Source organism: Rhea americana, unplaced genomic scaffold, assembly GCF_003343005.1.
Source record: "Rhea americana isolate MKP2758 unplaced genomic scaffold, rheAme1 scaffold_354, whole genome shotgun sequence".
Lineage (NCBI taxonomy): Eukaryota > Metazoa > Chordata > Aves > Rheiformes > Rheidae > Rhea > Rhea americana.
In genome coordinates this window covers 122,152-149,240 of record NW_028186484.1, presented here as the reverse complement: position 1 = coordinate 149,240, position 27,089 = coordinate 122,152, and the positions used below count along the sequence as shown (strand labels likewise).

Here is a 27,089-nt window from a genome sequence, read left to right as displayed (position 1 = left end):
CTCGGTGCTGCCCCGCAACCGTCCCGGCCCGCGTCCCCGGGCCGGGCTGTGGCGGCCTCGCCCCTCGGGCGGAGCAGGCCGAGAGGGAAGCCCGATTCCCGACCATGCCTCCCAATTCCAGGCTGCGAACCCCCTCGGGAACCTTCCCCTCCGCGGGGAGAGGGAGGAGCCGCCCGCCCCGCGGTGCCCTCCGGGGGAGGGTCCTGTGCCTGGCATCAGTGCTCCCAGAACAACCAGCCTGCAGCACCTTCTGTGAGACAGTGTCTCTCTTGCTACCTGTAAGCTGCCCCCCAGATGTAAGTTCAGAGGGAGACGYGTAGTCCTAGGTACTCCCCCATGTTCTCAGGAGAAGCTGGTCCATGTCTATAGCAAACTAATCCTCTGCTTGGCCTTCCGGAAGATCTTGACACCCCTGCCCTCCTCAAGCAAACCAGCCCGTTTGGCACCACACTCTAGCTGCTGGAAGTTGCTGTTCCCTCCCTCCCATTCCCTGGGTTTTGAACTCTCCTGCATTTTCTCTATCAGCACGGCCCACAGAGAGATTACGTGTCAAGTTGCTGCTGGGAGACACAGAAGTAGAAACCAGCCTGTGGACTGAGGAGAGAGCAACTGTTAGCATGGTCTGGGAAGCATTTGTGCAATATACTGGTTTCCTGTTAGTTGCATCCGACCRCTGAAGTTGATCTCCTGCTGATACCTCTAGAGCATTCCTTGGGTGAGACCAATCTCTCTCCCTAATTTAGGAAAAACTGACATCCCTCAGCAGAGGTGGAGATTTTCAACACTGTACCCTGGGATGATTGATGACTTTGAGCATCTCTCACCTTAGACAGATGGACAGCTCTCCACTCTGGGGATACATGTGCTCCCAGAGCTTTTTGCCAGAAGAGACCAACTTCGAACCTGCAAGAGACCAACTGCCTTGCAGCCTTCCCTGTGGGAGACTGTTCCTATTCTCTTTTCCTCGTCTCTGGGAAGGGCAGACGCTTACCTCAGGAGAGACACATACCTTGGGGGAGATAACCCACTGCCACAGCCTACTGGAGAGACTTGCCTCTTTTCCCAGGGAAGCTGCTGCCCTGCACCATCTACTTGTCTGGGAGACTAAGTCATTCCCAGGCATTAGTGCTAGTCCAGGCTGTGTTGTCCTGCTGTTGTCAGTACTGCCTTTCTTGGAGAGACTGAATCCATAGCACTGCCCACCCAGGGGAATCATCCAACTGGTGCAAATGATTGGCTCACTGGTGCTGCCTCAGGAGCAATCAGCAACCTTGGGTATTATTTGCCACTGGGACAACACCAGGAGAAACCAACCCTCTTCCCCCAATGCAATCCCCTGCCTTTGGCTGTGGTAAGAAAGTTGCAGCCTAGCCCTGCCTCTTGGGTGATGGCTGATATTCCCAGCACTGCCAGCCAGTGGTTGCTTCCTTTTCCGTAGTGCTGTAGTGATATTTCTTTCTATACCTTATGTGCTGCCTTACTTTGCTCTCCTGGCCCATCCTTTCTTGCCTACACTGGCTACACTGCTGTGTTCTGCATCAGCCACTGCTTTTCTGGACACTATCCTTGCTTGACTTCATCTCTATTTTAGCACAATTCACCGTGCTCTTCTTTCTACCCTTTGTTTTTGCCTTGTTTTGATCCTTCTGGACCCACAGCCTTGTTACCATCTCTGATGGAGTCGTCTCTTTTATGTTGACCAGCACTGCCTAGGCTGGCACTGTACCACTTGTATTTTCCTTTCTTACTTATCTATTCTTTGAACATCTGCCTCTAACCTTCTGACTAGGTGTGAACTTACACCCATGAATGCTGTGAATACTGGTGCTCACATCTGTTCTGTAATGCTTCTTTCCTTCATCAGCTGCAGCAGAGACYTGTCAAAAGAAGCAGTGCTCTGTATACACAGGTGCTGCTGGCTCAGCTCTTTCCAAGGAGCTGCTGCCTTTTCCTTCTTACCTGTCTCATCTTCTTTGGGACTTGTCATGAATATGCAGCTATTGAAGCTACATGACTGTACACTGGATCTGTGGGATCTCCCAGTCTGCAAAGTTCTCACCAGCCTACCAGGACAGCCAGCAGTATTGCTGAAATGGTGTGGTATCCTGATAACCTTTAAAGTTTTCCTTTTTGAAGAGTGAAAGCAAACTGACTTGATCAAAGTTCCTGAACTAGCTTGCTTTTGCAAGGGTCGTCAGAGATGTCCAACAGCAGATATATATCTTCTCACACAGAAATACTCGGTTATCTTTGCTTCTTGGTTGGACTAGGGAGTCTCCAGAAGTCTCTTCCAACCTTAACTATTCTGTGAATATATAAGTCTTCTTAGAGTATGTTTCTGTTTACAGGTATCGACAAGTGTTTTATTTTCTTAATGTTTTCTCCAGCTTCCCCAAATACAAGCTGGTTCCAGTCTGAAAGTTGAATAGCCTGTTAGAATGGCTGGTGCCTGAGGAAAAGTACCATGTTTTGGCAACATGGACATGCATCTGTTTGCAGTTGTCTATGTAGAGAAGTCCTTAATCATTATGTCATCTGCAGCTTTTCTCTTTTCTTGCTTGCTCTCTCTCTCTCTCTCTCTCTCTTTTTCAGTTGTGAAGTGTCACATGGGTTGGTGCTGTACTAGCAAGTTTTATTTATATTGGATATTCCTTCTCTCACACTCAGTATGTACTTTCTCATTTCAGAGCTGGATTCAAATGCATCCCGGGCCTGCTTTCTTAGAGCTGTTCCTGCTTCCATTCAATTAGAATATCTCCTGCTAATTCACCATGACATAATATCTGGTCTCCTGCCTCATCCTGTTGGATAAGTTTCCTGTTTCCTCTTGCTCCGTACACATGTGACTMCAGGTGTTCATCATCTACCTACTGTGGTACAGGTAGGTTTAATCCTTTGAAAAGTGACGTGTTCTAGGTGGGAAGAAGGTGTTAGTTGCTTTGATTGGGATTGGAAAATACTTGGCTTTGGACATCTGGGAAATACTGGTGTCATCTGAAGTCCTGACCTGGCTGCTTATTTTTACTGACTTTGTCTTGTCCTTTACTAGCCTGCTACTTGACTTATCCTTTTCCTAGGCCTGTTACTTCTATATTCCAGTGATGTCAGAGAGGGAACTGATTTGGGCAAAGTAGACTAGCTCATAGCAGGAGCTAAGAGTAGGCCTGATAGAGGAAAGAATGAAGAAGAGTAGCAGTAGTCTTTGCAGAAATTCATACTCCATTGGCTAGGAGTAAATGTGATTAGTTCTTGTCAGATGACTATTGATTTTTGTGAGGTTACCATGCTTCTCACAGGCAGGTTTGTATTAATAGAGTTAGCTCTTCGTAGCTGGTAGGCTTCTGCAATGCCTGCTGTTATTTGATGTGCATTGGTCATCTCTGTGATGAAACACTCAAATCTGCTGTTCAGGTCTTTATTTTGACTATTAGTTCCTCTGTCCTTGTTACCTCCCTTGTTGAATATGCAGTTGCATCCACCTATCTTTTCTCAGTCAATACACAGTATGTCTGTAAGGGATATCTTTCCCATGGCTGAATTGGTGCCTTTTTGCCTTTTAGAGTTTGCACAGGTCATTTCACTGCTTGAGTAAACTGTATGATGGAAGAATGCAATTCAGTTTGGATTGGAAATAACATAGATTATAACTTTTTTGATTTYATGAAATGTTAGCCCTGTAATTGCCATCTGGCTTGGCCTGTTACAAACATAGCACTTAGTGTGCTTCAGCACAATTAAGAACTTTGCCTAGTGAATGCTATATCTGGCTTTTCACTTTTGGCTGAGCTAAAGAAAGAGAGATACCAGACTCTGGAAGTGTCATTAAGTGCATAAAAACAGGCAAATAACTATAACATGCATACTTTTGCTTCTAGCTCACAGAGAAATTGCTGTATTCTCCATAATGCTTTTGTAACATAGATAGTGGTTAGTAGATCTTCCTGTCCAGGCAATCGTGTTAGGCAGAGGTCATTAAGTGAGATACGTTTGGACTTCATGCACTGACAGCCTGAGATGCTCTTGTGAAGTGTTTCTGAATAAAGATGAAAGTAACAGTGACATGGTCATTCTCATACCTGTATATATTGGAGCACTGGCACCAAAATATTGGACAAGGATCCCATAAATTTTATGCAAAACTGTTTTGATCTCCCTTCTGTTTTTTTTAAAACTGCCTCTTAGTTGGCTTGCATATTTGAGACACAAATTTCCTATTCTTTCCCTTACGGCCTTTGATAGTCCAGCAGTCTTTACTATTCTTCTTATAATGACAATGTCTGTCTTTGCCCATAGTAGTTGTCCAAAGCTTTGGATACAAGTGTTTTTCTTTGAGTGTAGCTGTCACTATTTTTTTTAAATTAGGCTTCTAGGTGAAATTGAAGAATTTGCCTGCTGCATAAATGCCAGTTACAGTTCATCAACAGCCTGTCTTTTACTTTTTACTCAGAAATTTGACACACACATTCTCTGCCTGTGAATGAATTTTAAACATATTTGTTTAAAGATGGTTCAGCACCTTTCAAGATCCTAGACTGCAGGGCAGAAAATCAAATTTACCAATTATATGTTTTTGGTGCTGTAGCTGAGCCTATAAATTTAAAGTGGAAAACAGTATAAACTTGACTTTTGTTAAGCACAAGGACTTCAGTTTGCAAATGTGCTTTTGATTACAGGAGGGACATTTGACCTGACTCAGTGAAATTGTAAGGCTTAACAAGACATAAAGTTCAGAGTTTTTAAATTCATCTTTTTAAGCACATATACAGTCATTCTTCCCTTAGCAAAATAAATATATTTCATCAAAACTGAAGTATTTATAGTTATAAGGTGATGTCCAGATGGAAAGCAAGAGCTGTATTTGTAACCATTAGGCCAGTGAAGAATGATTTTTGAAAGTGAGCTGTAGATAATGTTGTAAATCTTTCCAGTTGTGTGGTAGAGAAATGAGATACTGCAAGGATATTTAAGACTTTTTTTATTCTTGCTTTTTCTTCTTTTAGGTCGTAGGGATAAACACATGGAATCTGATCAGCAAACCAGCCAGTTCAGTTACTACATGGACAATGGCAATACTAGTAGTTGTAAGAGAAAGTGCAAAGCTTGTGCTTTGGATGATTATTTACAGATTGATGGATCTTATGGCTAAAACAGACCTTTGGACCATTTGACACCTATATTTTGCAGGGCACTGATGGACTTCCCTTTGTGAGCCCAATAACTTCTGTCTTTCAGAAAGACAGGATGCAGTTTGTCCTAGTAGTTTGGTTAGGTATTAGAAATTGAAAATGAGATATGCTGCCTGTAGAGTCTCTATCATTGGAGATTTCAAGAACTTAGAGAAACATCGGTTAAGAATGGTTTTGGCAGGCCAAAACTGTCTTGGGGCAAGGAAAGATCTGAAGATTTTCTAATGGCCATGCTAGCCTCTTTGATTCTGTAGGTATCTCATTTCTGACAGGCTATCCTGAATGCAAGAGATGAAGATTTCAGCAGTGCCAGTTGTGCTTGTCTGTTAAGAGAGTGAATTTTTCTTCTGTGCTCCTAACTTACACATTATGTGTGAATGCTTTATAGTGTCATTTGTCTGGTGTCAGCTTTTGGCCTCTTGTTTTGTCTTTTCTGATTTTATTAAAAAGTTTTCCCTCACTAGGTATTTTTTGAATATGTTTGTACATACATTGAATATACTTAAAAACCATAATCATGTCATCTCCCAACATTAAGTTTCATTCATTAACATGTTGAGTTATTCAAATCTTTCATGACAACGTTTTTCAGCCATCTGAATTGCTTTCTTGGCTCTTTTATAAATTGTACATGGCACAACTTTATTCAATATTCAAACATAGATTTCACTAGTGTGGAAACTATATAAAGAAAATCATCCTACTGTTCCTATCTTTGTAAGTCCAAGGTTGCTTTGGCTCTCTATGCCTCAGCGTGGCACAGGTAATTCAGAGTGAGTTGTTTTCCCACTCTGATGATCCCTATTTCCTTTTCAGAATTTCTGCTTTTCAAGATATGATGTCCCACTTTATGGGGATGTTCTTTGTTCCTTTATTGATCATTGCATTTAAACACACATTTTTTTTTAAATGGAGCCATCTTAATATGATGTCTTTATGTCTTGACCTGGCAGTTCTGTTTTCCTCTCCAGTTCATTTTATGAGAGGTGACTTTGTATTCACTTCCAGACTGTGAATGATGCTGTTTAATGTTGTTGGACTAGTTACTACTCCTGTAAATGTACCTTCATTTTTAACTATGTTTCCCTATTGGCATCTGCTGTTTGATTTGTGCCAGCAAACTAGGTGCATTATTTATATGGCATAGTGCTTATTCATAATCAGAAAAAAATAGCCCAATCACCAGTCACCTCACTAGAGCAGTCTTTCAAATTCCTCATGATTAATTTAAGGCAATAAGCTGCCCTCACAAAAGGTTCCTCTTAGTTCCCAGTGGATTTTGCTTTTGTTCAATGGTCTTTGTTCTTTCCAGACTTTCTCTTTGTAACATTATAGCTCTGTATATTATTGTATTAAAGTAAGTGTCTAGTCGAAGGATGCCTGTGTATGGTTTGTTAGTAAAACTGGTGCCATTTTTGTGCCTGGAAATCCAGATCTAGCTTTGGAAGAAAGCAAAATGGTGGCTCTGCCAAGAATACCATCACTGGGTCTCCCTGGGATTTAGAGGTGTGCATAGACCAGCTTGGGCCCAAGGCAGTGTGAAGGAACCTGTGAGATATCTGCTGCCATAACATTTCTGTTGAYTGACTGGTACTTCCTCTCCCTGCCACTGAAGTATGTGCTGTGTTTCTCATGGCTGTTGGCCACACAAAGATTTTACTGTGTGGCTCGTACCGTCAAGAAAACTGAATCCTTGTTGCCTAGGTGGTTCCTTTCTGCATCTTCCAAGTCTCTTGTCAAGCCCTATGCCAGTTAGTACCTCAGGCTRACTATTTTGAATGAAAAAGCTTTTCTTGTTTTAAAATTTGTTGCCCTGTGTTTTGTTTGGTGGACCCCTAGTTCTTCTATTATAAGATAATGTGCTCCTAATTTTGTCTCAGTGCAAATCTTAATTTTGTRTATTTTTGTATATTTTGTATATTTTTCCTCTCCTCTGTAATGTAAACACACTTTTTCAGTTCCTCTTCTCTTCATAAGAGAATTATTTAATTCCTAATTTTTTTTTTTTCATTTCTGGATCTCTATTAATTTTGCTGTGCACATATTTGAGATGTGACCAGTATTGGCTGCAGTGTGATAAAAGGGTGAGAAAACTACTGACTGACATCATKTTCTGTAATATCTTCTGTCAGGCTTCTTATACATCTTTCATGTTTTATTTTCTGAGTGAATGCTTCTGTCAAGAGCTACAGTTTTCCTCCTGAATTTGTATTTAGCATTGTAAATTGTACATGAAATTGTAATTATTGATGTCAAGTCCTGCTTTTTGGGGTGTGTAGGTTCAAAGAGTTGGTATCCTTTTTGTGCTGTAAGCATGCCATTGCAGAGAAGGAGTCAGCATGTCTTCTATAGAGCCAAACTATGCCCCACAGCTCTGTTATGCCCATATTCTGTTGTCTATTGTGCCCATTTTCTATTAGGATTAGGTTCTGTGAAGAATCCTATGAACAAGAGTGGGTCTGCAAGTGCATTGTACTTACATGTTTTTAAAATGCTCTCAGCAAGGTTTCTAAAAAAATACAAAGGTTAATAAAGGAAGCATGTAATCAATCAGGAAATTCCTCAAAGGCAATAGGGAAAGGTAGGAAACAGAAGAAGGAATAAATGTTCAGTTTTCATAGTGGAAGGAATGACAGTTTGGTGTCTCATTGGTATTCAATTTGTTCATAAATAATTTGGAAAAAGGTAAATGACAAAGCAACAACATTAGCTGATGAAGTGACATTAGGTCATAAAACCTAAACCTAAACCTGTAATATGGCAGATTAAACTGAATGTTGAATTCAGGAGTAATGCATGTGGAGAAGATAAGCGTACTAGTGTAGACACGTTGTCAAAATTACCTCTTTTGTCTCAGGAAAGATACCTCAGCATCCTTACTAAGATGATCAGAGGACTGGAGCATCTCCACTATGAGGRAAGGCTGCAAGAGYTGGGCCTCTTTAGCCTGCAGAAGAGCAGACTAAGAGGGGATCTTATCAATATCTATAAGTTTCTGAAGGGAGRGTGTCAAGGGAATGGGGCTGGACTCTTTTCAGTGGTGCCATGCAACAGGGCAAGAGGCAATGGGCACAAACTGGAACACAGGAAGTTCTACTTGAATACAAGGAAGAACTTCTTTCCTGTGAGAGTGACAGAGCACTGGAACAGGTTGCCTAGAGAGGTTGTGGAGTCTCCTTCTCTGGAGAGATCTGGAGACCTTCAAGCCCCGCCTGGATGCAACCCTGTCTAACATGCTGTAGGTGACCCTGCTGAGCAGGGAGGTTGAACTAGATGATCTTCAGAGGTCCCTTCCAACCTCAACCATTCTTTGATTCTGTGATCTTTGTAGATAGTTGTCTGCAAATACTAACAGCTTAACAACCAGTAGGAATTAAAATGGAAAATTTTRTATTAGGTATTATAGGAAAATAATTAACAGAACTCAAGTTATTATTGTATAATTGTATATATATGTGATTCACCCGTGCCCTGAAAAGTTCATGCAGATCTATATCCTCTGAGATGCAGTGACTAGTAAAACTGGAAGAATTACAGAAAAGGTGATGGGGATAGTGAGACATGGAGAGGAGGAATATGAAAATTTTTAGGAAAAGATAGACAAAGAAGACCATGTTGGGGATGTGCGTTTGCGACATGGCTATGGGCGACACCCTTCCTGGGAAACCTGCAGGCATGACCACCTCTTTAAAATGCATGTATACCAATGCATGCAGCATGGGGAACAAACAGGAGGAGCTGGAGATCTGTGTGYGATCKCAGGGCCATGATCTCGTTGCAATCACARAGACATGGTGRGATAACTCTCATGACTGGAATGCTGCCATGGATGGATATGGGCTTYTTAGGAGAGASAGGCCAGGAAGGTGAGGTGGTRGAGTTGCTGTTTATGTGAGAGAGAACTGGAATGCATCRAGCTCTGCCTAGGCGGGGAGGAGAAGGAGGAGGCAGTTGAGAGCTTATGGGTGAAGATCAAAGGGCAGGMTAGYATGGGGGRCGCTGTTGTGRGTGTCTACTACAGGCCACCTGACCAGGAAGAGAAAGTTGATGAGGCCTTCTATAGACAGCTGGAGGTAGCTTCAGGATCACAGGCCCTGGTTCTCATGGGGGACTTCAACCACCCTGACATCTGCTGGAGGGACTACACAGCAAGGCACAAACAGTCCAGGAGGCTCCTGCAATGCATCGATGATAACTTCTTGTCACAAATGGTGGAGGAGCCTAYGAGGAAGGGTGTCCTGCTGGACTTAGTCCTTAMCAACAGAGARGGACTGGTTRGAGATGTGAAGGYTGRGGGCAGCCTTGGCTGCAGTGACCACAARAYGGTGGAGTTCAGGATCCTGCAGGAAAGAACTAAGGCAACAAGCAGGATTGCAACCCTGGACTTCAGGAGAGCAGACTTTGGGCTCTTCAGAGACCTAATTGGAAGAATCCCATGGGTTAAGGCCCTAGAAGGGAGAGGGTCCAGGAGAGCTGGCTAATATTCAAACATCACTTCCTCCRAGCTCAAGAGCGGTGCATCCCTATGAGTTAGAAGTGCGGCAGAAGGAACAGGAGACCTGCATGGGTGAGCAAAGAGCTCCTGRCCAAATTCAGACAGAAGAAGAAAATACACAGAATGTGGAAGAGGGGACAGGCTACTTGGGAGAATTACAGGACTGCAGTCAGAGTATATAGAGATGCTGCGAGGAAGGCTAAGGCCCAGYTGGAATTGAGTCTGGCAAGGGATGTCAAGGACAACAGGAAGGGCTTCTTCAAATACATCAGCAGCAAGAGGAGGACTAGGAAAATGTGGGCCCGCTACTGAATTGGGCAGGGGCCCTGGTGACAAGGGATGCAGAGAGGGCAGAATTACCAAATGCCTTCTTTGCTTCAGTCTCCACTGCTAAGGGCAGCCCCCAGGAATCCTGCAGCCTGGAYRTGAGGGAGAAAGTCCAGAGAAGGGAAGACTTTCCTTTGGTTGAGGAGGAAAGGATTAGAGACCTTCTGAGCAGGCTAGACATCCACATATCCATGGGCCCGGATGGGATGCACCCACGGGTAACTGAGGGAGCTGGCGGATGTTGTTGCCAGGCCGCTCTCCATCATCTTGGAAAGGTCCTGGAGAAGTGGAGAGGTGCCTGAAGACTGGAAGAAAGCCAGTGTCACTCCAGGCTTCAAGAAGGGCAAGATGGAGGACCCAGGCAACTACAGGCCAGTCAGCCTCACCTCCATCCCTGGGAAGGGGATGGAACAGCTCATCCTGGATGTCATCTCCAGGCATATGGAGGAGAAGAAAGTGATCAGGAGTAGGCAGCGTGGATTCACCAAGGGGAAATCCTGCTTAACCAATCTGATCGTGTTCTATGATGGAATGACTGGCTGGGTAGATGAGGGAAGAGCAGTGGACATTGTGTACTTGGAYGTCAGCAAGGCCTTTGACACTGTCTCCCATAACATCCTCCTAGAGAAGCTCAGGAAGTGTGGGTTAGATGAGTGGACAGAGATGGTGGATTGAGAACTGGCTGAAAGGCAGAGCTCAGAGAGTCGTCATCAGTGGCATGGAGTCTAGTTGGAGGACTGTGGCTAGTGGCGTCCCCCAGGGCTCAGKACTGGGTCCCATCCTGTTCAACTTCTTCATCAATGACCTGGATGAGGGGACAGAGTGCCTCCTCAGCAAGTCTGCTGATGATACCAAGCTGGGAGGAGTGGCTGACACACCTGAGGGCTGTGCTGCCATTCAGAGGGACCTGGAGAGGCTGGAGAGAGCTGGGCAGAGAGGAACCTCCTGAGATTCAACAAGGTCAAGCGCAGAGTCCTGCACCTAGGAAAGAATAACCCTAGGCACCAGTACAAGCTGGGGGCTGACTTGCTCGTTAGCAGCTCTGCAGAGAAGGACCTGGGAGTGCTGGTGGATGACAGATTGACCATGAGCCAGCAGTGTGCCCTTGTGGCCAAGAAGGGCTGCATTTAGGCAGAGTGTTGCCAGCAGGTCGAGAGGGGTGATCCTGCCCCTCTAGTCAGCCCTGGGGAGGCCTCATCTCAACTCCTATGTCCAGTTCTGGGCTCCCCAGTACTGGGGATCTACTGGAGAGAGTCCAGCGCAGGGCTACAAAGATGATCAGAGGGCTGGAGCATCTGCCCTATGAGGCATGGCTGTGAGAGCTGGGCCTGTTTAGCCTGGAGGAGAGAAGACTGAGGGGGGATCTTATCAATGTGTGTAAGTACCTGAAGGGAGGGTGTCAAGGGGATGGGGAGAAACTCTTTTCAGTTATCCCATGTGACAGGACAAGAGACAATGGGCACAAATTGAACTAGAGGAAGTTCCGCCTGAACGTGAGTGGGACTTTCTTCCCTGTGAGAGTGACGGAGCACTGGAACAAGTTGCCCAGAGAGGTTGTGGAGTCTCCTTCTCTGGAGATCTTCAAAGCCCGCCTGGACACAACCCTGTCTAACATGCTGTAGGTGACCCTGCTGAGCAGCGAGGTTGGACTAGAACCCAGAGGTCCCTTCCAACCTTACTGATTCTATGATTCTGTGATTTATGTTAGAGATTATCCTTGGGGGAAAGGCAAAGYACAAATTATAGAAGATGTGGACACGTGATTTACAGAACATACGGGCATGTGATCAAATTATCAGGCAGCAGATTTAAGACAAAGAGGCATTTTTCTAATAGTGCCAAATCAGATTGTAGAGTTCATTACTAGAGGATGTTTTAGCAACCTATAGTATAAATGGGTTTAAGGATGTTAGACAAGTTCATTAGTGGCTATTAAACATGGTAGCCTAGATTAAGGCTCTGGCTCAGGATGTTAGTAACCATGATTGCTGAAAACAGAAAGGTCGTACAAGGGGAATATGTATGCCTTGTTTCTTACAGCAATAGTATTCTGTGGCTATGAYGCTCTACGCATATATGAAAAAGGCAAATGTTTTAATATGCAGGAATATATTTTATTAGAAAATCTGATATAGTTGTTAATAATAGACAAGATTTGGGGGATATAAGCCCTTCAGATTCTGTTGTTGCTTTTTTTTCCTTATAGTCTTTCTTCAAACATCTATTACTGAATGTTGATGGAGAGAGAATTGTCRGCTAAATGAACTTTTAATCTGAGATCCGATGGTGTTAGAAATGTGAATTTTTCACACTCTTTTATTACGCATAAGGGTAATAAATAATAAAGGCTACTTTTATTCCAGATGCTAGTCATTGGCTTTAAACAGTTTTTAAAAGAAAAAAATTGACTTTTTAAATACTGTAGCTGAAACTCTGTTCTCCATCTTTGACTTCATTGTTTCTGTAGCCTATTAGAGTCCCTCTGGACTAGATAAATTTCCCTTACCTATGTAAGTTGTCTTTATTGATTTAAAAATTAATATAAAATATTTGGTTTCAGTTTATAGAGTATATTTTGGATGAGGAGAGGAGTGAAGATAGGAGAACTTTTTTGGAAAACCCGTTTTCATCAAAAGGAATTAAAACTTCATGAGCCCGATTGTCTTTTTCCTAGCAARTCATGTTGTGGGTGTTCTGCATGGTGCTAATAGATGAGAAATCCCTGGGAGCAGGTGGTAAGGTCAAGRTTTTCTTCGAGTCTTATGGAAGGATGAAGGTATCTTGGAAAAGTAGAACACAGATCGTGCCAACAGTAGGTTAGGGTGTTATGGGATAGGAGAAGGATTTACAGAACTGAGAGAAAGGATTAACAGGATTGTTATGCTGCTCTCTGATGAGAGTTGTGCGTAGCAGAGTACCATCATCTTTAATTTGAAAAACAAACATAGGAAGTACCAAACAAAAACTCGATTTAGAAAATTAAAATGAAATCCCCTGAAGTCTATATTGCTTAATTCGGATGTAAAAGAGTAAGAAATTTCAAAATATTTTAGCAAGCATGCACCTGCACTTAATGCTACTATGATGGYTTACTCACTGTTTAGATATGCATTGCTCCATTTGACTTTTGTCCTTTCTTTTCTTTCCCCTGCTTTCCCTTCTGGGCCACCTTCAACTGCTCCATGGAAGCCTATTCTGCACATCAAACTGGGACTATCCAATGCTCTGTTTGTACTGTGCAGAATGCTGTTCTTATTCACCACTGCTTSTTACCATAGCTGAGAGCTGAATACATCTTTGCATCAGTATAGTAAGGACATCTGAGTGAAGGCTGAAGCATGCAGTCCAAGGAGGAGTCAAAACGCAGAGGAGCAGCAGTGAGCTAGGAAGCAATGCCTGGAAAATGGTAGAGGAAAAGGGTAAGAGGTTTTGCAGTGCAGATTAGGGAATCCATAGGGAGCTCTGGTGAATGACCAGTTCTGGAGGTAGGCATGGGTGTTGTTGTGAGATGAAATGCAGATTAGGAAACAAAAGCCAGCTGCAGAGTGTATAAAAAGTGGTGAGGGAAAGAGCAGTAAATAGGCAAGCTTTCTTCATCCAGGACAATTTAACCTCCTTTATTTACCTGCTATCTACTTTGCTCCTGTTAGAAAAGAGTTGGAAAGGAAATGGTGTGAACTGGTTTCAGGTGGTTTGGGGGATAAATTTTTAGCTGCAGGAACTGAGCTGTGTATGGTGGCTGAGTGGGAGGAACCAGACTTGACCTGAGCACTTGGCTTTTGGAGAGTCTCACATTTTTTATTATCATGGTAGCATAATCTGCAGTTGTGGAGAGAAATACTATTACGCATATTAGAATGCACATTAATATTAAACATTGTCTTTATGATACATTTAATTCTACAACAAAAGTATTAAACATTAAGGTGGGTAATGGTACTTATGGTTATATGATAAAGTACTTGCTTACTTTCTCTTCAAGTATTTCAGGTCACTTCTTATTTACAGACTTTCATGCTAGTTCCTTTGAACATCTATAGGTTATTACCAATTTTTCCTAGCTTTTCAGGTATGAATAGAATGTATGACAAGTCTCCAGCAACASCCACTTGGCCATGTGCTGAGGAAGCCAGACCTTGAACAATAYTCTTGTGGCTTTGCTGCACATGAAGGGCCTGGGCCTGGACTGTATTTCCATCTCTCACYTCTTTCTCCCAATCAGTTAAATCTCTTCCTTGTCTGAATCCTGAATGCTGAGCTCATGTGGACAGGGCTTGTGTGGACATGCCTATCTTGGGTACTTGCTGCCCCATAGTTTCTTTGTGGCACTCTGATATTCACAGAATTGCAGAATGGTTGAGCTCAGAAGGGACCTCTGGAGATCACGTAGTCCAACTACCTCCTCAGGCATGGTCACTTRGCGTATGTTGCCCAGGAACCTGTCCAGATGGCTTTGAATATCACCAAGGAAGGAGACTCCACAACCTCTCTGGGCATCYTGTTCCAATGCTCAGTCACCCTCACAGTAAAGTTTTTCCTCATGTTCAGATGGAACTTCCTGTGTTTCAGTTATTCAGCAGAGGAATACCTTCTGGCAAGCTCTTGAATAGTTCTTGGCAGAGGCCACAGGAGATTCTGACTGTACCCCATCACAGGGCTTTGATACCATCTAGTACAACTTACCTCTTACTTCTCTGTCCTGCAACTGTTTTTCCTTCTCCTCCATCACTGACTGTACTTTCACAGATTTTCTTTCTTGCCTGTCTTTCCGTATGCACTTATCTGTGCTCTATTTTAATTTTTCTTGTGTCAATAATTTATTTGCACCATCTTTCTGTGTCTTTTATGTCATTTTCTAGCTAATGCTTTCTCTGCATCCTTAGCTCCTTCCTCAATCCCTTCTCCTTATCTGGTCCTACTGTGTCTTTCTCCTCCCCCTTGTTTTTGTACTAACTGTATTTTTTTTCTAGAGTTTCTATTGCTATTTCCCTTCCTCCTATTTTCTGCCCTTACACCTGTGCTTCGGCTTTATTTCTCATGGTAGTTACAGTATGCCAAGATGACCCCTGTGCTGCGGAAGTACACACTAGCTGCTTGTACCAGGTAGTTCCTGGCTCACGTATCTGGAATTGCATCAACGGTTTGACTCTTGCTTTGCATGTGCATTTTGTGTCCATTGTTTCTTCAAAGTTTGGGAGGACCTTTTCAGGTTTGTTGCTTCCCTAGAAGCCCTATTTCAGGTTCTCTGAATACATGTTTATATAGATGGGGTTTGTTCCCAGTTCACCACATGATTTGGATGACAGTGTAAGTGGCTTACCTTTTTCCTTGTGTCTTATGTAAATGTATTAAGGATTCATTTCCATTTCATACTTCTGTATTATTGATAAATATATTAAATGACATTAACCAGACAACAGATCCTATCTACTGTGAATTCTTCATTCAGCTGATATTATTTAGAATTTTTTTGACATATATTAAATATGTGGTGTACTGATTTTGTGGATGGTTGAGTATTTTATTCAAAATGCTACAGGGTACAGCAGATACCTCAGCATTGTATAGTTGAATCAAAATACAGTTTCACTTGACCAGGCCAGCACTTAAAACTTTTGAAGTCCTGATACAGTCCCTTGGGCTTTCTTGGACATTTATTTCAAAACCCACCATTCCTGAAGTGTCAGCACTGAGCCAGCAACATGTGAAAATCTTGCATTTATTCTTTTTGTGATTATGTTGCATTAATCCAAATTAGTTTGTTTCAAATACCTACAAACTCAGCTAGTTACAAGTGTTTTATTGTGAATTTTCTTCCCCTTTCCTGCTTCCTATCTGAAAAACACTTTTCCCACTGCTTTATTTCTTTCTTGTCTTGGAAAACTTTTCCCTATGCAAATTGGATTTACTGGTAAAGCTGATTTAAGAAGCTCTTACTCTGCTCTGGCTGCTTATTCTTGCTTCTTGTGGTAGTTTGTTTCTCCCCTTCACTGTTTCGCCATAATAACTTTTGGGACCTGTAAATGAGATGAATACTGGTTCTCAACCTGAACAATACTCCTTTGTCATTTACTAACTTCTAAAGAAATTCCCAAAAAATGAGAAAAACAAGGACTCTGTGGCTCAACTTAAGATAGTGAGACAAAATGTTATTCAGCTAATGCTGATCGTGACATAGTCATTGTTCCCGGAGTTTGCTCAGCAATTTGTTATCACAGCACCTAATTGAAGAGTAGCAGTTTACATACACCAGTCACTTTGTAACTGTGCATTAGAGCTCTTGTTAAGTAGTTAGGTTATTTAAAATGCTTCTGTTACACTATTCTGTGGTTTCTCTGCTTAGATTCTAGCAGCATGCATTACAAATGAATAAAAAAGAYGTGGTTTATTTGATTAGCTGCATATGTCTACATCTGAACTAGTCTTTGTAGATTCTCTTCACGGTCAATAGAGGGTTTAACTCACCACACTGTAATATAAAGGCTGAATATAGATCATTCTGTAATCTCCTGAAACTTCTGTAAAAGTGCCTGTTCCTCTCCATTGATCAAGAGTATTCAGCTTATCAATAGATGCATATATTACATACATCTGCAGTGAGTTACATCTTGTGTTACCAGGTGGCTGGTTAGAGCCTCAGCTCTGACCTCAGTTATATTCACCATATAAGTGTACCCATACAGTTGGTGTTTAATGGAAAGCTGTATGGGTGTGGCTATTTTTTTCCTAAATAGCCTTATGAAAATTTATCAGCTTAGTTTGACAAGATATGTTTTCCATAAAAACTAATTTAATCTATGTTAACTATAAAAACATTCTTCAGTAGCACCAATATTTACTGAGTTGTATATCAACAGTACTGTTAGACTGTCAAACTTACTGGCTTGTAATTAATCAAGTCATCCAGTTCATAATTCTTAGTTATCTGGTACAATGGTACCTTTCCTCTATTCTCATCCAGTGCAYCAAGATTTCTTAAAAATTCACAGTGATGGTCTGAGCAGCACGTAAGTCATCTCTTGTAAAATGTTGAATGACAGTATCAAGCAAATGATTTAAAACTATCTGCCTTTATGCCTTTACCACCTTTGTATAGGAACAGTTGTAGTAATAAGCATTTTGTCATCAATATAAGGTGTGAACATATCCTCTGGCTTCTTTCTAAATACTTAATAGAAATTTTGTGTCAACAATTACGCAACATCTTGATATTGCATCAGTTGTGAATCATTTCTAAGAATTTTTTGCTACTCAAACGTTTTCTTAAATCTTTTTGTATCATTTGTGACTTTGCATAGTTGTGGATGTTGAATCAACTACATCAGGTTCCATCTGGAGTGCCAAACTGTTGTCCCAAAATTGGGTTCTGTTACCCGTTGTGCAAGCAACCAATAGACACACAGGGTCAAGATATTTGTTCATTTCATTTCTGTGCAGAGATGGGTGCTAGCTTTGTGGATCTACCACCTAGTGGTGCTTGTTTGCACACTGGGTAACAGAACCCAATTTTGGGAAAACATGATTATGAGCAACCAGAAGGACTCAGTATATTTAGTTTACCCAAGAGAATATTAACAAAGGGATTTGGTCCTGATCTGAAAGACTCTATATGAGGAGGCCTTTTTATCTGAAAGTAGGGATTCCTGGTCTGATACACACAGCACAGATGAACATTGCCTCTTGCTGTATATGAATTTAGGAATTGCTGCTGCTGCCCTTAGTTAAGGTATGTGGCCATGCTCAGCCCAGGATTTGGCAAGGTTCTCTCTCCCCCCACCTCCATACAGACACCCTGTGCACAAAGTTATTCCTCCCCAGGTGGAGGACATTGCATTTCCCTTTGTTGAACTTCATGAGATTACTGTTTGCATCCTGCTGTGTTGCCCCTCCAGCTGACGTCAGGGAGGTTTAAGTCTCCCATAAGAACTAAGGTCCATGATCTGGATACTTTCTGATTTACTTGAAGATTTCATACACTTTTTCACCCTTTTTGTGTGGTCTGTAACAGGCTCCCACCACCACATTGCCTTTTTTAGCCTCTCTTCTGCTCCTAATCCACAGGCTCTAAACCACCTCCAAATTTTCAGGTTCTTGGTGTTGCAAGCAAAGGGCATTCCCCCTCCTTATCTTCCCTGCCTATCTTTCCTGATGAGCCCATAGTCATCTGCYGTAGCACTCCAGTTGTGCAAGGTATCCATCCTTTCTGTCATTCCAATAATATGATTGCTTTGCATCTGCACATGGAGCTGTGGCTCCCTCTTCGTATTTCCCAGGCTGTTAGGCACTTTAAGGTGGGCTTGTTTTGACCTGCTTTATTCTTCTCAGGGKCTCACTCACTCTCAACACCCTGCCCCATCTCTATTCCCTCACTTAACTGCAAGCTGTTGTCACCATCCCCTAACATACAGGTTGTTACCACAGTCCTTTGGCAAAGATGCTTCTCTACCACTTTGTCAAATTAATCCTTCTTCTTGCTAGCAGCCCTCATSCCTCAAAGAGGGAACCATGGTCACAAAAGCCAAGACTCTGTTTTTATGTAACACTAGCCACATAGCTCATTGTTAACTTGCAGGATGCGCCTACTCCTACCTGGCTTYTCCCCTGCACCTGTAAGATCAAAGAGATTTCCTGGGCTCCCATGTTCTACCTCTTTGTCCCCAGAACTCTGAAGTCCCTCTTAATTTGCTCCAGGACTCCTTAGGCAATATTATTGTTGTCCAGGTGAATGAGCATCAAGGGCTGGGTGAGCCTCAGTAGTCTCCCTCTGAGAGTGCCCAGCTACTAACAAGCCTCCCATGACAGCATGTCTGGCTGGCAGATGAGTGCCTCTGTCCCCTGCAGAAGAGAATTTCCAGCCAGTCATGTGCCTTTTTCTCTGGATGTTAATGCATGTTTCAGACCCAGATGGCTCTAAAGCCACTTGTAGCGAATAGTGCTTGTTCCCCTTCACTGGGGGCCCTTCTGCTGCCAGAAATTACGAGCTTCCAGGCTCCTCCATTGTGGGAGACCATCCATCACTCCTTTGAGCATAGTCTCTAACTGCCCCTCCTTCCCCCACAGTAGATAAACAGGAGCCCGRTACTCCCAAATCAGTTGTCACTCCCTCCCCGAATTGCTGATCCTCAACTTCCAAGGACCTTTGTGGTGGGCCTATGCTTTGTTTGTACCAGAAAGGATGGGGGAAAAAGTTGTGTGAGGGAAGGGAAAATGTGGAAGGAGAATCTGTGGCATCAGCAGTCAGGCAGGTGCTGCCTGCCTGCAACCCCAAGGAACCACCTTTGCTTGTCCACAGGAACCTGAGAAATGTTTTGCTAAGCTGGTAGTGCTACTCCTCCACAGTAGCCCTCCAGGTCCTTCCTCTGCTGAGGTCCTGCACGGCAGAACGTCTCATCAGTTAACTGGTAAAGGCTGCCACACAGGGGCAGTAGGAAACTGCACGGGGAGCAGTCTCTGTGCCGCCCACAGCTTCAAATACTTGACAGCAGAGCTCAGAAACATTGTAGGAATCCTCCTCCTCTTTTGTGCCTGTACTGCCATCCAGCACTACTGCCATCTTGAGGCCYCGAGTGTACAGAAACCCCTCTGATTCTACAAACGTGTTTTCTATTTCAAAACAGTGGRAGTGGGGGAAGATGGAGTGGGAGTGACACTGTCTTTGCTGGCCAGCTTTAAGTGCAGATCAATAYCAAAGGAAACCCACAAAGAGGAAGGAATTAGTTTTACTGCAGGCTTGGTCAGTGACAGTGATTCAGAAGATTTACCATAACAATAGCAGGAAAGATGTCATTTTAAATTTTGATATCAAAACCAGCTATTGAGAATAATCTGACATACAAAGTGCCCAAAATAGGTTCTGGGAAAAAAAATGAGAGTCGTTGATCTGTTTATCCGGGGRGAAGTGCTTATGTTTGTGTAAAACTCCTTATGATCCTAGAGACGCTGAAATGCTTCAGAGACAAGGTTCCTCAGTCTCCGAAAGCAGTGACTGTGTCTCCCCGGCAACAGGAAAGCCCTGAGTCTGTTCCCATGGAAATACACTGTGAAGCGCTGTAGAGGGAAGGTTCTGTTCAGAGCTTAACAGCGCAGGCTCCACGCTCTTTGTTGACTGTACCTGAGGCGGAGGCTGGCTGTGCTCCCAGGTGCTCCACTTGTGCAGCTGACAGGGAGGAGTGAGCTGCGAATACTGTGCTGCTGTTCTTGGTTCCCTGTAAAACAGATTAATTGTGCACTGTTCTAAGGAATTCCGTCTTCTGTCACTAACTGCCTGCATTAAAGACTTGGTTGCAACTCTGCAGAGAGGCATCAGAGCTTCTGATACTATTCTTTGAAAGGAATAGGCAGAACAAATTAAAAAAAAAAGTAGAAAAAGTAGTGTATACAGGGAGTCTGAACCTCAGCAAACCTTTCTGATATCTGAAGGGTAAAATGGAGAGCTATGCAGAAGTAGTGGSAGGTCTGTTTGCATGACATCCAACAAATAATAATCTGATAATACAATAAAGAAATTTAGAAAGAAATATAGTAGGCAAAATAGACTTGGCAGGGGCCAGAAGYAGGATCTAAACACAGTTTATTCTTTTGGGGTTTGTTTTTAAATCTGAGGTGYGGGATGCAGAAGCACTGGTAGAGCAGCGATGATTTCAGAGCGAGAAACTCAGAAAATGATTTTAAAAGTGGCATTTTGTATGCATAGAAAGAAAAGAAAGGTATATGTATTACTGAGCAGGTGTCTGACTGTGCAGTATGTTTGCTCTTTTGTTTACAAGTTTCTTTAGGAACAGCCTGCTTTTAATTCCACTAGTCTTGCATCATGAGATGGTAAATGGAAATGTATTATTCACCTTATTTATCCTTACATTGTAGCCCCTAATGTAGACCTTATAAGATTAAAAAAAAAAAAAAAAAAAAAAAAAGCCTAGCATTTTCAAATTCTACTCTTGAAGTGGCCTCTATAGCCCCCGATTCTTCCTTTTCTGCATCTCTGTGCTCTTTAATTTTGCTATACTTAACAAAAAGACAGTAGCTAGCTCTGCACATGTGTTTTTAGGTAAAGGACATTCCTTGGCATTGTGTCATAGGCTTGTTTCTGGTAGCATTTTCCATTCCATTTACCTCATCTGAACCTACTGCATGTTGAATGAAGGTGTAYTTGAGTTATTTGCAGTGCTTAAGTTTTTTCTGAGTAGAATCCGAGAATCACAGAATAACTGATGTTGGAAGAGACCTCTGGAGAWCATCTAGTCCAACCTCCCTGCTCAAAGCAGAGTCAACTAGAGTAGGTTGCTCAGTATCACATCCAGTCAAGTTTTGAGTATTTCCAGGGATGGGATAAGTTGCTCACTGGGCAATGTGTTCCAGGGTTTGACCACCCTCACAGTAAAGAAGCTTTTTTTTTTTCCTTAAGTTTAAATGAGATTTCCTACATTTCAATTTGTGCTCATTGCCTCTTCTCCTGTCATTGGGTGCACTGAGAMGAGTCGGGCTATGTTTTCTTTACACCCTCCCATCAGATATTTATACATATCGATAAGATTCCCCTGAGCCTTCTGTTCTCTAGGCTAAACAATCCCAGTTGTCTCAGCTGGGACGTCCTATCTGATCCCTCATCAGGGATCCTCATTCCATCAGCTCTCCTTGTATGATCACTCACTTTGTGACCGTTTGCTGGACCCACTCCACTGTGTCCATGTCTTTCTTGTACTAAGCCCAGCACTGGACACATTACTCCAGACRTGGTCACAGTATTGCTGAATAGAGGGGCAGAATCACCTCCCTTGACCTGCTGGCAACATTCTTCCTAATGCAGCCCAGGATGCTGTTGGCCTTCTTTGCAGCACGGGCACGTTGCTGGCTGGTGTTCATCTTTTTATCCACCAGGACTTCCAGTGCTTTTTCTGCAAGGCTGCTTTCAACCTAATCAGCCCCCAGTGTGTACTGCTGCATGTGGATTATTCCTCCCCAGGTGAAGGACTTTGCACTTTCCCTTGTTGAACTTCTTGAGGCYCTTCTCCGCCCACTTCTGTAGCCTGTCAAGGTTCCTCTAAATGGTGACACAACCATCTGGCATATCAAACACTTCTCCCAGTTTTGTATCATCTACAATCTTGCTTAGGCTGCACTGTGTCCCTTCATCTAGGTCATAAATGATATTAAACAGTATTGGGCTCAGTATAGTCCCCTGGGGTACTGCACTTGTGAATGGCCTCCAACTGGACTTTGTGCTGCTAATCACAACTCTGAGCCCAGGAGTTCAGCCAGTTTATAGTCCACCTCACTGTTCACTTATCTRCTCCACACTTCATCAGCTTGTCTATGAGGATGTTATGAGAGATAGTATCAAAAGCCTTACTAAAGTCAAGATAAGCATCATTCATTAATATCCTCTTACCCACCAAGCCAGTCATCTCATTGTAGAGGGCTGCCAGGCTGTTTAAGCACAATTTCCTCTTCATAAATCCATGCTGAGTACTGCCAGTCACCTTCTTGTCCTTCACGTACTTGGAAATGCTTTCTAGGAGGTGTTGCTTCATTCTTCTCAGGGATCAAGATAAGGTTGAGTAGCCTGTAGTTCCCCAGATACTCGTCATTGTCCTTGAAGATAGGAGAGACATTTGCTTTCTTCTAATCCTCCAGAACTGCTCCCAGATGTCATGATCTTTCAAAGATAACTGAGAGTGGCCTCACCATAACATCAGCTAGTGTATATCCAGTTCGTTTGAATGTTCCCTAACTGGATTCTTTTCCACTGAGGGTATCATAGAATCAGTAAGGTTGGAAGGGACCTCTGGAGATCATCTAGTCCAACCTCCCCGCTCAGCAGGGTCACCTRCAGCATGTTAGACAGGGTTGCATCCAGGYGGGCCTTGAAGATCTCCMGAGAAGGAGACTCCACAACCTCTCTGGGCAACCTGTTCCAGTGCTCTGTCACGCTCACAGGGAAGAAAGTCCCCCTCACGTTCAGGCGGAACTTCCTGTGCTTCAATTTGTGCCCATTGCCTCTTGTCCTGTCACACGGGACAACTGAAAAGAGTTTGTCCCTGTCCCCTTGACACGCTCCCTTCAGGTACTTACACACATTGATAAGATCCCCCCTCAGTCTTCTCTCCTCCAGGCTAAACAGGCCCAGCTCTCACAGCCRTKCCTCATAGGSCAGRTGCTCCRGCCCTCCGATCATCTTTGTAGCCCTAYGCTGGACTCYCTCCAGTAGYTYCATGTCTCTCTTGTCCTGGGAAGCCCAGAACTGGACACAGGAGTCGAGATGAGGCCTCCCCAGGGCTGASKAGAGGGGCAGGATCACCTCCCTCGACCTGCTGGCAACACTCTGCCTAATGCAGCCCAGGATACCATTGGCCTTCTTGGCCACATGTAGGTCTTCCTTGCTCCAGACTTTCCCACTGGACTAAGGGGCCTGGCTTTGCTGAAGACCAGTCTTACCAGTAATGACTGAGGTGAAAAAGGCATGGAGTACTTCAGCCTTTTCCATGCCCTTTTTCACCAGGTCCCCTTCCTCATTCCRCAGTGGGCCCTGATGTACTTGCAGAATCCTTTCTTGTTGCCTTTCACATCCTTCACCAGATTCAACTCCAGATGGGCTTTGGCTTTCCTAACTCCATCCTTGCATGCTCAGACAGTGTCTGCATATTCCTTCTAGGTCCTGTCCCTGCTTCCACCTCTYGTATGCTTCCTTTTTGTCATCAGGAACTCCTTGTTCATTCATGCAGGCCTCCTACTGCCTTTGCTTGATTTTCCGGTCATTGGGATGGACAAATCTTGAACTTRGAGGAAGAGATCTTTGAAAATCAACAAACTTTCCTGGACCACTCTTTTTTTCAGGGCCATATCTGATGTGATTCCTGCCAGCAGATTCCCAAATACATGAAAATTTGTACTCCTGAAGGGTTGTGATCCTGTTTTCTGCTTTGTTCCCTCATTTCATGATCCTGAACTCTACCATCTCATGCTCACTGCAGCCAAAGTTGCCCCTGACCATTGTATTCCAGGCCAGTTCTTCCTTGTTGGTAAGAATAAGGTCCAGTAGAGCCTCTCTCATCATTGGTTCCTCAATCACCTCTATTAGGATGTTGTCATCAATGCTCTCCAGAAACTTCCTGGATTGCTTGTGCCCTGCCCAGCAGATATTGGGGTTGTTCAAGTCCCCCATGAGGAGCAGGGCCTCTGAACATGGGGCTTCTTCCAGTTGTCTGAARAAGGCCACATCATCTTCTTCCTCCTCATTGGGGGTTCTGTGGCAGACATCAGTGTTGGTTTGTCTGCCAATCATGACCATAAACACTCAGCTAGTTCATCATCCATCTCCACACAGAATTTCAGGCATTCCAGCTGCCATCTCCCATAAAGGGTAGATCCCCTTCCTTTTCTTCCTGGCCTGTCTTTCCTAAAGAGCTTGTATACATCCATCACAGTATTTTCAGTCATATGARCAGATCAGCTACCTTAGAATTCAGTGTGTTTATAGGATGGGAAAGAAAACAGAGAGGTGCRCATCAGTTAGTGTGTAGAGAGGATCCTGGAGTTTTGGAGGAGGAGAGAGAAAAGGCCTGTCCATCTAGAAGCAGATGTTGCACTGTTGGTATATGAATCAAGAGAGTAAGTCTCATCTTTATAAGCTTTAAGAGAGAGTTTTCTGTCCTCTAGCCAAAACTAAGTGACTGAAAGAGCATAGAGTATGACTAATTCCTGCTCTCATTCATGTTGTGTCTTTGGGTCCCTGCTGCAGTGAGGAGCCTAAGTATTCTTGTTTTGTGAGACTGCAACAAGATGAGAAGTTGAAAGACTATTAACTGTGTTAGTTTTGTGTGGTCCATTCTTCTCCAGCTGCCAGACAGAATGGAGTTGTTTCCTGAAGGTATTCTTCAGGGCTTCATCTGGTTTGGAATACCAGAGGGCTGTGTCCCATAAGCATGCCAGAATGTCCGCAGAACTGGTTCTTTAATAAATAATGAAGTCAACATACAAAGGGAGAAATAGGGAAAAGAAATTATAAGCATAATGATAAGGCCACAACAAGGGGGAGGGGCACAGACCCGCAGCTGATTTCTCATTAAATTATTTCTAATGAGGAACTGTGATTGTTGACATACTTCTTGCAGCCCTGAGGCATRATAAATGCACAGCAAAGCTGTGCTGGATTGGGTAAAACTAGCAAACAGAGAAGATGAATACATAAGTGGGCATTTTCTTGCTCCTTTATTTGGCATCTRAGACAGTTTCAGAGCAAATTTTTGTCAGCAACATTCCAAGTGGATTTAATCAGAGTCAAAAAGTATTTGCAGATTTCAGAAAAGACAGAATTGCAGTGGTGAGATACACAATGACAACAGTTTGATTGCAGGAAGGAAGGATTGGCTGGAAAGGCAGAAGTAGGTGGAGAAACTGAAAAAAAAAACATTGGTTGGAGAAAAGGAAGTTAATGATGGAAAAAATCCAAAAGGTAGCAGTGTTGGTTGAAGACAAAATCAGATAAATAGAAGAGTTGTTATTGATCAGATAAAGTAGCAAAGGAATCAGTTATGTTATAGACAGAAAAACTTTTCTGAAGAGGAGAAATTTGACAAGCTTTATTATGTTTGTAGGTTTTTTTCTTCCAGTGTTCTGCTCCTCATATTCTTTATGGCTAGAATATTAGTCATTTTAAATTCAGTTACATAAAATTTTCACCATTTTTTAACTTTTTAATGTTTGTTTATACTAGGTGAATATCCTACTCCAGACTTACTATCTGGGATATTAACTACCTAGTTTTAATTACATATTTTTCTGGTTTTGTTATCATCCTTGAGTTGATAACTAACAATCTAGAAAGCTTTTCTATAATCTTAGCAGAGACTTATGCCTTATTTTTGCCATCATATTTATAACTAGCAGTCAGTGTTGCTGTAACATATGTACATGTACTAGCTTGGGTGCAACATCTGAGCACTAGAGAGTTTCTCCCAGGAATGAAGCATACTAGTTTCCCAAGAGAGAGCAGGGTAGTCAAAATCCCCCACAAGTACATTGTTTCTATGGTTTCATGTTGCAGGCTGGGTATAAATTGGTCAGAAAACAGGTGCTGAGGGTGGAGTGCCTAGAGGAGGAATTTGGTGGCTATTCAAAATAGCTGGTGTGCCAAGTCTGCTGCCTGTCACCATGACTAGCACTGTCTGTTACATTGTGCTCTTTCGATTTCCATTTGTTAACTTTGCTTGTAAACTGTAAAGGACAGTGATCATATTGTTTGTATCTGTTCTGCTTAGTATTGCTGGGCCCTAGACACAACTGAGTACCAAGAATGGGAAGAATAGTGAAATGTCACCAATAATATGACATAARGCACAGCACATACATACTCTTTTCCCTGTCACACTTCACATCCACACACRGATACACACTCCCCATACTGTTTGAGTTTTTCCAGTGTATCTCTGTAAATTTTAATTATTTTGCAAAGCACTGAATGCCATAATGATTCAGTTTAGGTTTCTTCTATCCCCTGCATACATCTTGAGGTCCATTTATGTTTAGTAAGTAATTTGTGCTACCATTTATGTCCCTCGTCATTTAGACCCGTTTCCTCTGGGAACATAAGCAATGTGTTACTGTGCACACTTTATGGCTTCACGACCCATTGCCAAATGCAGTTTGTTGCTCTGAGCTGTGCCCTGCCAACCTGCTGTGCCTGTACTGTGGTGAGAGAGAGGAGGAGAGAACCAACTGTATTGTGCTGGAAGTCAGCTGCTTTTGCAATAATCTCTTGCTCAAAAAAGAGCCTTAGTTGAAAGTCTGTTCTCCCACTTAAGCCTGAGTACTGTAATCATGTCTTTGTGACATGATTTGCTGTGCCTGGCATTTCTATGTTTCTTTTACTTCATATATCATAGAATCATAGAACCAGTAAGGTTGGAAGGGACCTCTGGAGATCATCAAGCCCAACCTCCCCGCTCAGCAGGGTCACCTACAGCATGTTAGACAGGGTTGCGTCCAGGCGGGCCTTGAAGATCTCCCGAGAAGGAGACTCCACAACCTCTCTGGGCAACCTGTTCCAGTGCTCTGTCACGCTCACAGGGAAGAAAGTCCCCCTC

The 27,089-nt window shown here is 43.1% G+C and overlaps 1 protein-coding gene across 1 annotated transcript in view; it reads left to right on the top strand.

Annotated features, from left to right (window-relative positions):
- The first annotated feature begins 507 nt into the window (after positions 1-507).
- Positions 508-27,089, top strand: part of SMARCD3 (SWI/SNF related BAF chromatin remodeling complex subunit D3) — a 114,822-nt gene continuing 88,240 nt past the window's right edge. The window contains exons 1-2 of the mRNA XM_085312012.1: positions 508-1,351; positions 2,688-2,881. The gene's annotated coding sequence lies outside the window, so the exon portion shown is untranslated. The remainder of the gene's footprint in view (positions 1,352-2,687; positions 2,882-27,089) is intronic.